The following is a 13,291-nucleotide window of genomic DNA, read 5'->3' on the forward strand; positions in this document are numbered from 1 at the left end:
TTATCTATGTTTTCAGCTATTTGAAGAGGATCCTTGAGTTTTTCATGCCCTCTCCAACTCCTCACTGGTCTAAAAGCTCTCCATCTCACTCAATTTGAAGTGCTAAACAATTTTCCTACCTCGCCCCATAGAGATCTCTGCAAAAACTATGTTCATTCCCCGGACCCAAATCTTCCTTTCACATTTGAGCGAGCAACCCATCTTAAATTCAATCAAATACCTTTGTACACATACCTAGCCTAAAATCAGTCATTACATCATTCATCTCAAGCTTCATTGGCCATCTTTTCTGAGATTGACAAGGAGAAAGCCCTCTCCCGACCTGGTAGGGCTAGCTACCAAGTTAAGCGTGGTTTGATGTTACCCTAGATCCTGCCTTTCTCAGCCTGAGGTAGATTTAGGCCCTAACATAACCTTTTGCATGCGTGATTTCATAGCTAGTTTGGAAATGTATGGATTTCCATGTTGGTGTATGGTTCTCTTGCTGTCGGTGGCATGGTTTTGTCAGGTTATGATAGTGGTTTTCAGCCTAGCCTTGCCTTTTCCCAGATTCCATGGTGTTGTGATGTTTATTTTAGTTTTTTAGCTTTGGGTTGCCAAATGGATTTCAGAATCTAGGGTGGAGGAGGTGTCAAGGTTCATTCCCAAAGGCTTAAGAATCCCTTGATTAGTTTTGGTGGGATACACAGTAAAGAATGAGGGAGGAGTCTTAGTTTAGGGCCTAGTGATCTATGTTCAGGTTGCGGTAAATCTTGAGAGAAAATGAAACAGAAAATTCCTCAAGGATAGTGATGGATTTCGGATGGAATTCTGAGTTCGGTTCAGTTGTGATCGGAGCATCGGTTTTGGTGTAATCATGGTTTGATGAGGGTGGAGTTGGTTTGACCTCTGGATTCCCCTGGTTGTTTTATGAGATCCCACATTCATACTTGGAATATGGCATTGGGGTGACTAGATGAAAGAGAGATTTGGTTCAGCCATGTCTATGGTTGGGTGTACATGGAAGTCCTAAACTTGGTCAGATTTTCCTATGATTAATGAAAGCAAAGTTCTCCTACATTTTCACTGGTTTATATGTGTATTTAATTTTTTCCATATATCTAATATTTATATGGTTTTATGTTGGTTATAAGCATGGTTAAATGACTTCTTCATGTCATGGTTATTTCATGTATTTACTTGTAATTGTTGAATGGATGAATGTAAGACCTAATTGATGATATAATATTTTAATGGAGAAGGAGGTGATCCTTCTTGTTACGTTTCATAAGCTATTTCAATCATTTATGCTTTTTCTTGTATCATAGACCTGTACATTGCATTGACAGCAAGTGTTTGAAAGAATGTTAGTGCCTATTGGGGATTCTTAGGCCTAGTCATGAGGTTGATTTTTGATATTTTTTTAATAATTTCATCATGTTTTTGATGAGTTATGAAGGTTATACCAAGTTCTAGGTAGAGGTCGGGATACTAGGCTAGAAAAGTGGCTCAACGCTCAGGGATTCTGGCACAAGTCTGCTGGAAGAAGTCCAAGGATGCTGGCACACAGGCCTGTGAGAGTGAATTTTCCTTCTGGTTGTTGTGTTGCCTATAGCATGATAGTGACTAGGGATTAAAAGGCTTGAATCATCAGTGGGACTCAGGGACAAGATGCCTGAGTGGCTGACATGTCTCCTTAGAGTGTTGTGGCTGATGTGGATGGGTTTGTATGATATGTTCCATCAGTTTCATTTCCTTAAGGTCACCAAGGAAGTTGAATCCCTTATAGTAGCCCTCTCGTCACATGTTTACCTCGGCTGGTCAATTGCTTGGGTGGACTTGTGAGGAGGGCTGTTAAATCAATAGTAAAAGAACTCACAAGTGCTAACCTTAGGGAGAAAAATAGGTCCATAACTAAAGTTACATATTTCCTTATCCCATATCATTAATGTGCTAAGGAGGAGCCATAATTTGTTTCTAAATCCATAAAATATAAGAAGAATGAGAGCCATAAACAAGTAGAAGTGAGATAAAAGTTATGATGCAAAAAATTGCTTGAGGAATTAGTATCACCATACCTAGAGAATTCACCATTTGAGATTTTTCTATAGCTTCTTTGAGATAAAGGTGCTTTGTAATAGGATTAGAGAAATGAAATTTCTTGTCGAGAGTTAGAGAGCACCATTGCTCACCAAAGATCTTTTCAAGTTTCTTTTAACTTATCTATTGTATCTCTACTATGAACTAATAAAGAGGACTTGTTTTTGTTTTGTTGTGTTTAGTTTGTTTTTCCTATTTTAATCATTATTTAAGTGTGCATCTCATGCTTTATTTTCTCCATGATTATATAAAATGTTAAACCCATAACAATTTTTATTGTTGGTTTTTTATACGTGACTATTAAGATACAAAGAGAAAAAAAATTGGGACAACATTACTCTATATTCATTACTACAATAATGGCGACTCCACAATCTTTTTTCTAATCTTATTCGTTGTTGTAGGTTTTATTTCTCTGTTTAGTAGATTTGTATTTATTATGGTAACATTTTGTCCAGTTTGTAGGTCATCCCTAGGCCTTACCACAATGTAATTCATCTCTATTTTTTGTTGTTGTCACCCCATAGGTACTGAAAAATTAGAAGCAAGACCACCCTCATGACTGCATCGCCAAAACCCACAAAAATTACAAAGAAATATTTTTCTCTTATAATTTCCGTTCTTACTGAGTTGTAGGAAAAAAATATTGACATGAATTCACTCCTATAATTTTTTGCAATCTATAAAGGAATTCTTTTCTCCAATTAGTCACTAAAGTATAGAATTTTATTTAAATTATCTACCACATCCATAGTGTATTTGGTTTTATTTTATGGGACCAAGAGTAGAAAAAGTAAGAAACAAAGTATTCTCTTCCCTCTTTCATTTTGGTGATATTGCAAGGAATAAAATGCTTCTAAAATAATTATTGTTCATCTCCGTATAGATTGGAATTATACACGTAGTTTAATTATGAGTAATCATCCCATTAAATGTAGATCCCTTCATTTTTGCAAGGTAGAACACTCTTAGCTTAAGTAGGAGGAAATTGTAACTAATCAATCAATATTCATCATTGTTTCAATCCAACGCACACACAGTATGTTCAGTTTTACACCTTTCACACATAGCTCTTCACACACTGATTTCACATGAACCCAGTCCAAAGAGTATGGTCTTCCCTCTTGTAGCTAGGTGATCTAGAGGGAATTAGAAATTTATACTTATTTTATTTGATGTTCATTTCCACACCCTAAGAAAATTGAATGAAGGTCATCCTCCTTCATTCTCAAGACCTCTAAAAGAATCCTTAACTTAAATAGATTTTTTACCCACATCGGTCACAAAATAATTAACATTTTAAGTTACAAACATGGGATTAGGTATCCAAACAACCTCCCCTAGTTATTTCACACATGAAACATATAAGTTTACTTTTAAGGTGCTTCAAATCCTCCATAATATAGTGGGAAAAATCCAATAGTGAGAAAAAAGCCTATAAATGGGTTAGGCCTTGATTACAGACTATCATGGGACTTCTTGAATCTCCCCATTCTTGGTAGGGTCTTTGGGTCCAATGTTGACAACAAAAAGTTAATATTCTCTCACCCACATTGGATGAAGGTAAGTTAGTGGCCAAAATCTATGACATAGTTCCCTATAGTTGTCACATGTAGGAACACTTGCACCTAGACTATATTTCCTATGGTTGCTGGAAGCATTGCTAATTTCTTCACAACGTAGCCCCAATAAGCCTCGTTATAACCCTCTATAAATACATTCATTATTTTTTTAGTAAGTGGCTTGAGACCCCATTGTCACAAACACTTCTTAAAGGTTGAGTCACTGATTGAATGGTTTAATGTTTGATGTTTTAAGAATTCAACATGTAAAACTCCCACATCAACATTGGATTGTTTCACACCTTAAGAGTTTTAAAGGAAATTAAACTTTTATTTTTGATTTGTATTTTGTGTTAACACATTGTTTTTCTTTGAAATCCCCCCTCATAGTACACATACTCACTAGGGTAACATAGGTGACCCCCTCATTTTCAGCACTTTTAAAGGCTCTTAACATTGGTTGGATGAGTGCTAGGTATTGTACCATCTACTACTCGACCTTTTTCTTCAAAACAACATATTGTTAGGAACATATTCCTCTTTAGGAAATACTACTAGATAGAAACTAGGTCACACCATAAGGGCCACCACTATGCATGCCATTCCATTTGTAGCTTCACTCAACCTCTTTTTTGTGTTTGAAGCTAACAAATGACCCCAGATCCCATGACCCCATGGCCATCTATAGCAACCAAATTACCATCATCTATTCCAAAGTTAGAAGGTAAATAGGGATAATACCTATCTAACCATGTCATGTCTTTTTATATATGGTGTTCTTCCAATAACATCATTAAGGACTCAGTTAAAATAATACTTTTTAATACACCCTCACTTTAACTTCAATGAAGTGGTATGTCAATGAGATTTCAGGAGAACATGACACCTTTGAGTCTTTGGAAAAATATTTTCTAACCTTATTTCAACTCCTAGTATGCCATCACACTATATTGGAGTTATTTACTCAATTTTAGTAGAATTCAACTACCCATATAGTGGACCATGTCCATGAGTGGTGAAAACCCCACTGTCTTTGTAAAGTGGACATCCCAGGTCCCCTTATTTTATATTTCTTTCTCAAATAACATTTTCCCATTATGGTGAAATATGTAGCCACAACTATGCCCAAAAATGAGGAATAATCCATAAGTAATTATCTCCAATTTGAACTTATTTATGCACAATAAAGGTTCTTATACTCTATTATTCTATATGCTCCAGGACCATTATCTTCCAACCAAGATAAACTAAGGGAATTAAATTTTGTTGATAGGTTGATTGGGAATATCACCTAATTTCAACCTAAGAAACCTCTCCCACACCATGGAAACATATATGGTCACCCACCATCATTTCCCCAACTTATCCGTACATCCACAATGACAACACCACCTATAGTTGGATACTACAATAATTGTCTTGTGACTACTCCTGTCCCTCCCATGAAAGGAAATTTGTAATTGATGCATACCTTGGATAAAACGTCTACATCCTGGCCTACCTAAAACAGTACTCATGGAATATATTTTAAAATTAGGATGAAAGAACATGATGCTACTATTAGAAATGACATGCTCACTTCTCTGCCCTTGTTGAGCACTCCAGCAAAACCAAGCACCATATAAACCTTGAGAACACTGAGATTATTTCGAGGGAAAACAAATAATTGAGAAGACACTTTAGAGAATATTTTGATATCATAAAAAAACCGAAAAATCTAAATGGATACAATGGTCTAGATATCAAAAATAGTTAGATTCCCCTCCTTAACATTAGTACAAAATGACTAATTATTTACTAAAACAATGACTAAAATTTGCATATAAATGACTATTTTTCAGTCGGTGACCAATAGTAGCTAATTTATAGTATCTTATAACGCGACCAACTTTTATTTGTTTTTGGTTTAGTCATTAATTGCTTGTCTCAATTTTATCATCTAGCAGTATATTTAGTCATAAATTTGGTCATTAATTTAGTTAGTGATTTAGTCATTAATTGACACAATTAATGACCAAATATACGAAAGAATATATTACTAAATAATCATTTGAGAAAACCAATTAATGACCAAAGAAATATGACCAAAATGTTGGTCATGTTATAAGATACTGTAAATTAGCTACTAATAGTCATATATATGCAAATTTTAGTTATCGTTTGAAATCAAGTAATGACCAAAGAAATATGACTAAATTTGTTTCGTGTTATAAGATACTGTAGATTAGCTACTAATAGTCATATATATGCAAAATTTAGTTGTCATTTGTAATGAGAACTTAATCATTTTCAGTAGTCATTTATATTTTTTCGGTAGTTTCATATTCATTATATAAACGACTAATTTAGCATTTTATATTCATTTCATTTATTTTCATTAATAATCATTATAAATGACTAATTTAGTTGTATATTCATTTTATTTGTGTTCATCATTAATCAATATACACAACTAATTTAGTAGTTTTTGATTGATTTTATGTGTTCATTATTAATCAACATAGATTAATTAGTATGATTTTGCGACTAAATTAAAAAAACATCATACAATGTGAATTGGTTCATCTAATATGAAAATTCAAAATTACATATGTTAGTTAAAATACTAAACAATATCAAGTGCAACTATAAATAATTTCAACCACATAAATTATATTATATGAAATGTCAAGTATTACAATATGAGATTCCAACTTAACATTGGTTGGACTACAATTTGCACATGAAATGTTGTTTCATCACTATAAAACATTATCATTGTGCTGCTAAGTCATTGTAGGTGAATTCACCAACTATGAAGACTTGAACATCAGTCTCTATGTGTGTGTCTTATGCGGGATATTGGATTTAAGGTTACCATTAGACCGGTTCTCTTCTCTCTATTTTTTCATTTTTTCTCTCGAGTGTTAGTGTTCTCCTCTTTCTTGAAATCCCACTGTTTACCATCAATACTAAGTTCCCTTTTTGAAAACAAAAGAACCTAGAATGCTGAGTGTAAGACATGAAAGACGATGAACACTAGAATATAAACGAAAGTATACTATTAAGGATTTATATTACATATACCTCAACATCAGCAATGTTAAAGCCATTCTTCCCCATAAGAGCAAGAAACTCAAACAAGTTTTCTTCAGTTGAGTGATAGTGGCCATTATGTGTCCAGATGACCTGTATAAACAAATTAAATTCACCATAGAAAAGAAATCCTTAGTACATATACCTCAACATCAACAATGTTAAATCCATTCTTCCCTATAAGAGCAAGAAACTCAAACAAGTTTTCTTTAGTTGAGTGATAGTGGCCACTATGTGGCCAGATGACCTATATAAACAAATTAAAGTCACCATAGAAAAGAAAACCTTAGTAACTTAGTATTCAACCTTCGAGGAATGCTTAGGCACAATCATGCAAACTAAGTTACATGTAAAAACACTCAAGTTGTAAATTACTTGTGAAAACAAATAATCTGAGGTGTGATGTCTAATCCTTGTCATTTTATTCACAACAACAATTTGTTGTCTAATGCCAAGTCATTGTAGGTGAATTCACCAACTATGAAGACTTGAACATCAGTCTCTATGTGTGTGTCTTATGCGGGATATTGGATTTAAGGGTACCATTGGACTGGTTCTCTTCTCTCTATTTTTTCATTTTTTCTCTCGAGTGATATTGTTTTCCTCTTTCTTCAAATCCCACTTTTTACCATCAATACTGAGGTCCCTTTTTGAAAACAAAAGAACCTAGAATGCAGAGTGTAAGACATGAAAGACGATGAACACTAGAATATAAATGAAAGTATACTATAAAGGATTTATATTACATATACCTCAACATCAACAATGTTAAAGCCATTCTTCCCTATAACAGCAAGAAACTCAAACAAGTTTTCTTCAGTTGAGCGATAATGGCCACTATGTGGCTAGATGACCTGTATAAACAAATTAAAGTCACCATAGAAAAGAAAACCTTAGTAACTTAGTATTCAACCTTCAAGGAATTCTTAGGCACAATCATGCAAACTAAGTTACATGTAAAAACACTCAAGTTGTAAATTACTTGTTAAAACAAATAATCTGATGTGTGATGTCTAATCCTTGTCATTTTATTCACAACAACAATTTGTTGTCTAATGCATGAACTTGGTCAAGTATATAAACAACACATTCTCAAATAACAACATGAAAATAAACTTTTCTAATAATCATGAAAATCCTTCAATACAAAATAGTTAAAAGGATTTCAATCAATATCATGTAATATTAATTTCATCTTCAAGATTTGGTTGTTGTTTAAACAAACATAATACCAAGCACTTTCAATTTCATAGTTAAAATACAATGAAAAATCGAAATAAACATTAAAAATACAATCAAACAATAAAGAGAGGATATCATGGAATGGACATTGTAATTATAAAAAAATAGTTTACCTGTCCATCGATATCTTATCACGCATTCCTAAAACATTTGCTTACCCAAAATAACCATGAGGTGAAAGAATCAGAACATTAAAAACCATAGGAATACTTACTAGAAACATTTCCAAGTCGATGGCTGAAGTGCCTGAAGGATCTCCAACAACAAATGAATCATATCCAAGACATGATCTCTATATTGTCTCCCAATCCTTTTTCCAATCACATTTCATGTAACTTGCCCACACCAAAGTCAAGTAACAATCAAATGAAGGAATTGACATTTGTTTTTATCTTTTATATGTATAAAAATTGAATATAATTTATTTTGGTTACATATTAATTCGTATTTAAAGCCTTCCTGTCATGAGAATGCATCAATCAAGTAGAACATTAGAAAAATTGACCTCAATGAGGTCCTCTAACAATTTCTACAATATCATTATTTGTCTTGCTATGATATCTTGAATTAAAAAAAGAACATATCTGCAAACGAAAAAGCCATATATTACTTATGTTCAAACTATGTATATGGTGTATTCCTAGGTAACTTTTTAAGATGTCCCTCTACCTTTACCAAAGTGGATTATAGCTTGCTTAAACTCTTTATCCTTTCATTCAACATCAATTTCTGCAAGATAAATGTCACACATTATTCTTTCTCATTTCTCATCATGTTAGATATGATAAATTGAAAGTCACATAAAAGCAAGAGAAAACCATTTTCTAACCAAAACAAATAAACAATCAATGCCTCTAATAAAACTTCACACCTTAGAAATTACTTTGCCACATGCTCAGACTAAAGGTGATATTCTTTGAATCATATTTAGGTCATATTTAATGGGACATTCATATTTTTACCATGATTTCAATTTGGTGCTAAAACAAATATATAAATCCAGGTTATTATCAGTGAACTTCAAGTATAATTCAAAAAAATAATGTCATTATAATGTATGGAGAGAGAAACATCTTCATAACTAGGATTCTCTATTTTAGTTTGGTTTGAGTTGAGTTGGTATTTGAATATATAGTTTTCTCTAAAGAAGTGAAATAGAAAGATGAGAATTGAAATAACCCTGTGAAGTTTTAATTAATTCATATTATATATCTCTAAAACAGCGAGGTCATCATTTTCTGCTATTTGATAGAGATTTATTGGAATAAAATAATAATGAATTAACTATCAAACACAATGATGCAATATATTAACCAAGGAAATAAAAATGACATGGATTTGGTATTTGTGTGCTCGAAGGAAATCCAACAATGGCTGTGTTCTTTCTTTATCATGAAATAGTATTGAAGACAAATTCTGGTTCATAAATTGAACTCCGTTACCAATAGGAGATGGTCATGTTGGGTAAGGAAAGGATGAGCTCAAGGGCTCAAGGCATAGCTCCATTACATATTTTTTTAGGTCCCTATACTACTAGTATAACCCCTTATTGTTATTAGTACAACCCCATTATTATATTCTTGTGCCCATGTAGTCCCCATATTGTTATTATTATGCCCTTACATTATTATTGTTATGTCGGCTTTAATTATATTATGACCCCTTAGACTCCTATATATAGAAACAAGGTCTTCTCATTTGTAGGATCCAAGAATTATTCATTTGTGTGATGTAAAGGAGGTTTCCCCCTCGAAGAGGCTTATTTCTAAGGCATTCATCTATCTTTTCTATCTTTTTGTGAGATGGTTTCCTAACATTTGGTATCATATCTTTGGATTCTAGGGTTTCATTGCTCCAAATAGGTCATCGTGGAATGTTCGCTTAATGTTTTTGCTACGACGTTTCAGAATCTAAAACAGAAACCCATGTGACAAGAAATCAGTTTAAAACTCAGGCCCAAATTTCAGATCTTGTCATGCTATATTTTCAGAGATATGATCTGAGGAAGTAAGGGTTTTTGTAAGCTCCATAATTTCATCTCAAATTGGTCATCGTGTACGTTTCACTATAATTTGTTTTATATGAAGGTTCAGACTCTAAAATTAAAACCCATGTGGGTCGAAATCATGGGGAAGCTCGGGCACAAATTTTAGATCTTGTTTCACAATATTTTTGAAGATACAGTCCAAGACATTTAGGGTTTCGGTAGGCTCCCGAAGTACATCCCAAACAAGTGACTTGGGGAAAATTGTCATAATTGTCTCTTTGAGAATTAGATTTAAATTTAGTAAGAAGTTACAGAAAGAGGACGGACTGTAGTTTTCTATGTATCCTTTTCAAATTCGAAGTTCAAAACAGTTAAACATGGCACTTCATACAAGTTCACTCTTCTGAAAAGGTATATAATCAGGTCATCTTGGGAGATTGTGCATAATGCTTTCTTGGAGAATCCAATTTTGATAAGACTAGTTACATTAGAAAGAGGACATAGAGGTGTACTGCAGTTCATGCTTTCAAAACTGGAAGATCCAAAATTACAGAGTTATAGTCGTTTCAAGATTGAGCTCCCAAAATCAAGAAAAGGCGATATAAGGAAGTTTGAAGGAAAGGATCCAGTAAATTGGATACTATAGATGGAGCAATATTTCAATCTGCATGACGTGAAACTGTTACAAAAGGTATGTATTGCATCTTCATATTTAGAATTGGATCAATTTTTATGGTATAAAGGGCTTTGTTCTCGTAAACCACTTGTTATGTGGTCAACTTTCACGGAGGAAATGATAGCACATTATGAGGATACAAAGAAAAACACCTTCTTTAGTCAATTGATTAATCTCAAACAAATGTGTTCAATGGCAGAGCACATTGAGGACTTCCAAAAATTGAATATAAGGGTAAATGATATTCCAGAGAAGCAAAGGATTGATGTCTTCATAGGAAATTTAAAGGATAACCTTCAACATGAGGTTTGTCTTTGGGAACCTGATTCATTGGAGAAGGTATTCAGGTGGGCAAGAAAAATTGAAAGAAAAATTATGGAAACAAGGAATCCCACCACTCACAACTATAATTATGGAAGTGTTTTTTCTCCTAGCCTTCCACAAACTACAAGGTTTACACGAAAACAACTGGAAGAAAAAAGTGAAAAAGGGTTTTGTTACAATTGTGATAGCAAATACACTAAAGGTCAAAAGTGTGCCGGAAAGAAATTATTTTACATAAATTATGAAGAGGAGGAAGAAAAGGATCAAGAAACATCAACAGAAGAGGATATAAACCATGAACCAACCCCAAAGAAAGAAGAAATGAATCCGACCATATCTTGTAAAGCATTAGCAAGAATTACCACTCCTCAAACTCTCAAGATAGAAGGACATATCAAGAAGAAAAATGTTCAAGAAGTGAAAGATCACATCGAGCATCAAGAAATGAATCCAACCATATCTTGCAATGCATTGGAAGAAATTACCACTCCTCAAACTCTCAAGATAGAAGGACATATCAAGAAGAAAAATATTCAAGCAGTGAAAGATCACATTGAGCACCAACAACAAGTTCTCCAACTTTTAAAGGATAACACCAATTTGGTGTATAATAGAATGAAACAATAGGCTTATCAATATCACAGTGAAAGAAGTTTTAATGTAGGTGATTGGGTATTTTTACGTATGCATCTCAAGAAAGCTATTTATGAGAAGGAAATGTTGGCAATACTACATGCACTTAAGAAATGGCGACCTTAACTAATGGGAAGACACTTCAAGTTAAAAATGGATCATGACAATCATAAATAATTTTTAGAACAAATATTATCTTTAGAAGAAAAAAAAATGGGTCACAAATATGTTGGGTTATGACTTTGAAATCATCTACAAAAAAGGGAAGAAAAACGTTGTTGTAGATGCACTCTCAAGAAAGGATGAGGGATGTAGAAGCATTGTTTTGTGTTATTTCTATTATCCAACCAGATTGGATAACTGAAGCAAGGGATGAATAGAATAAGGACGAAGAAGTGTGGCCACTCATTCAAAAGTTGTAGAAGATCCCAGTTCAAACAATATTACCAGAGCTTCATGAGGAAGGAAAAATCATATTGGAACCTAGAGTAGTCACAAAAACAAGAACTCGACATCTACGAAATAGATCAATTTCAGAGTATATCATCAAGTGGAAGAACTTACCCACTGAAGATTCCACATGGGAGGACAATAATTTTATACAGAAGCATCAAGAACTACCCAAGTGTTGAGGACAACACTTTTTGAAGGAGAGGGGCATGTTAGGTCCCTATACTACTAGTGTAACCCCTTATTGTTATTAGTACAACCCCCTTATCATATTTTTGTGCCCATGTAGTCCCCATATTGTTATTATTGTGCCCCATAGAAGCCCGCTATTGTTATTATTGTGCCCTTACATGATTATTGTTATGTTGGCTTTGATTATATTATGACCCCTTAGACTCCTATACATAGAAAAGAGCTCTTTTCATTTGTAGGATCCAAGAATTATTCATTTGTGTAATGTAAAGGAGGTTCCCCCCTTGAAGAGGCTTATTTCGAAGGTGTTCATATCTCTTTTTTATCTTTTTGTGAGGTGTTTTCATAACATATTCATCCTTGTCACTACAAAATACAATGTTGTCATCATTTTCTTATCCAGGTAAAAAGAAAAGTGAGTTTGCATTTGTTCACTTGTGATAGTATATGAAAAAGAGAGCACTAGTGGAAATCAAAGTGTGTTGTCCCATCATTCAACCTAACTGAAAAATTATATATTCAATTGTTGACTATAGTGGAAATAAAATGTAAAACCCACTCAACTTGACCTTTACATGACATAGTCGTAATGAATTAGTACAATAGAAGCATGCTAACTCGTAAACAAGAGATGATAAAAAAGAATAGCGAAACATTATTTCGTGCCACATAATTGGCATGAATAAAATTTCCACAGAATTCATCCAAAAAATGGGAAGAACTTATGGAAAAAGAACATATCATTACTGTTTTGTACCCTCTTTAACACATATAGCCTAGGGAAGTAGAGGAGGCCAAATGTAGCAGGATTCCAATTGTGTGAGATATAAAAACATAAATGTGGAAAAACACACCTACCAATTCACAAAATCTCATTCTAAATAATAGAACATGTTGAGGATAGTAATGATGAAAATAGATCATGTATTAAAATCAAGTCCTTTACTGGTCATCAATTAGCAAGGTGGATAGTAATTTTTACTCGTAAAAAAAAAATATCATAATTAGTGTAATGACTGTGTGGATATTTTTGTGAATTTTTTTACATTTATATTATGGCGTCCTTCCAGG

Source organism: Pinus tabuliformis, chromosome J (assembly GCF_031772625.1).
Source record: "Pinus tabuliformis cultivar Carrire ecotype Pingquan chromosome J, CPIR1, whole genome shotgun sequence".
In the NCBI taxonomy this organism is placed as follows: Eukaryota; Viridiplantae; Streptophyta; class Pinopsida; order Pinales; family Pinaceae; genus Pinus; species Pinus tabuliformis.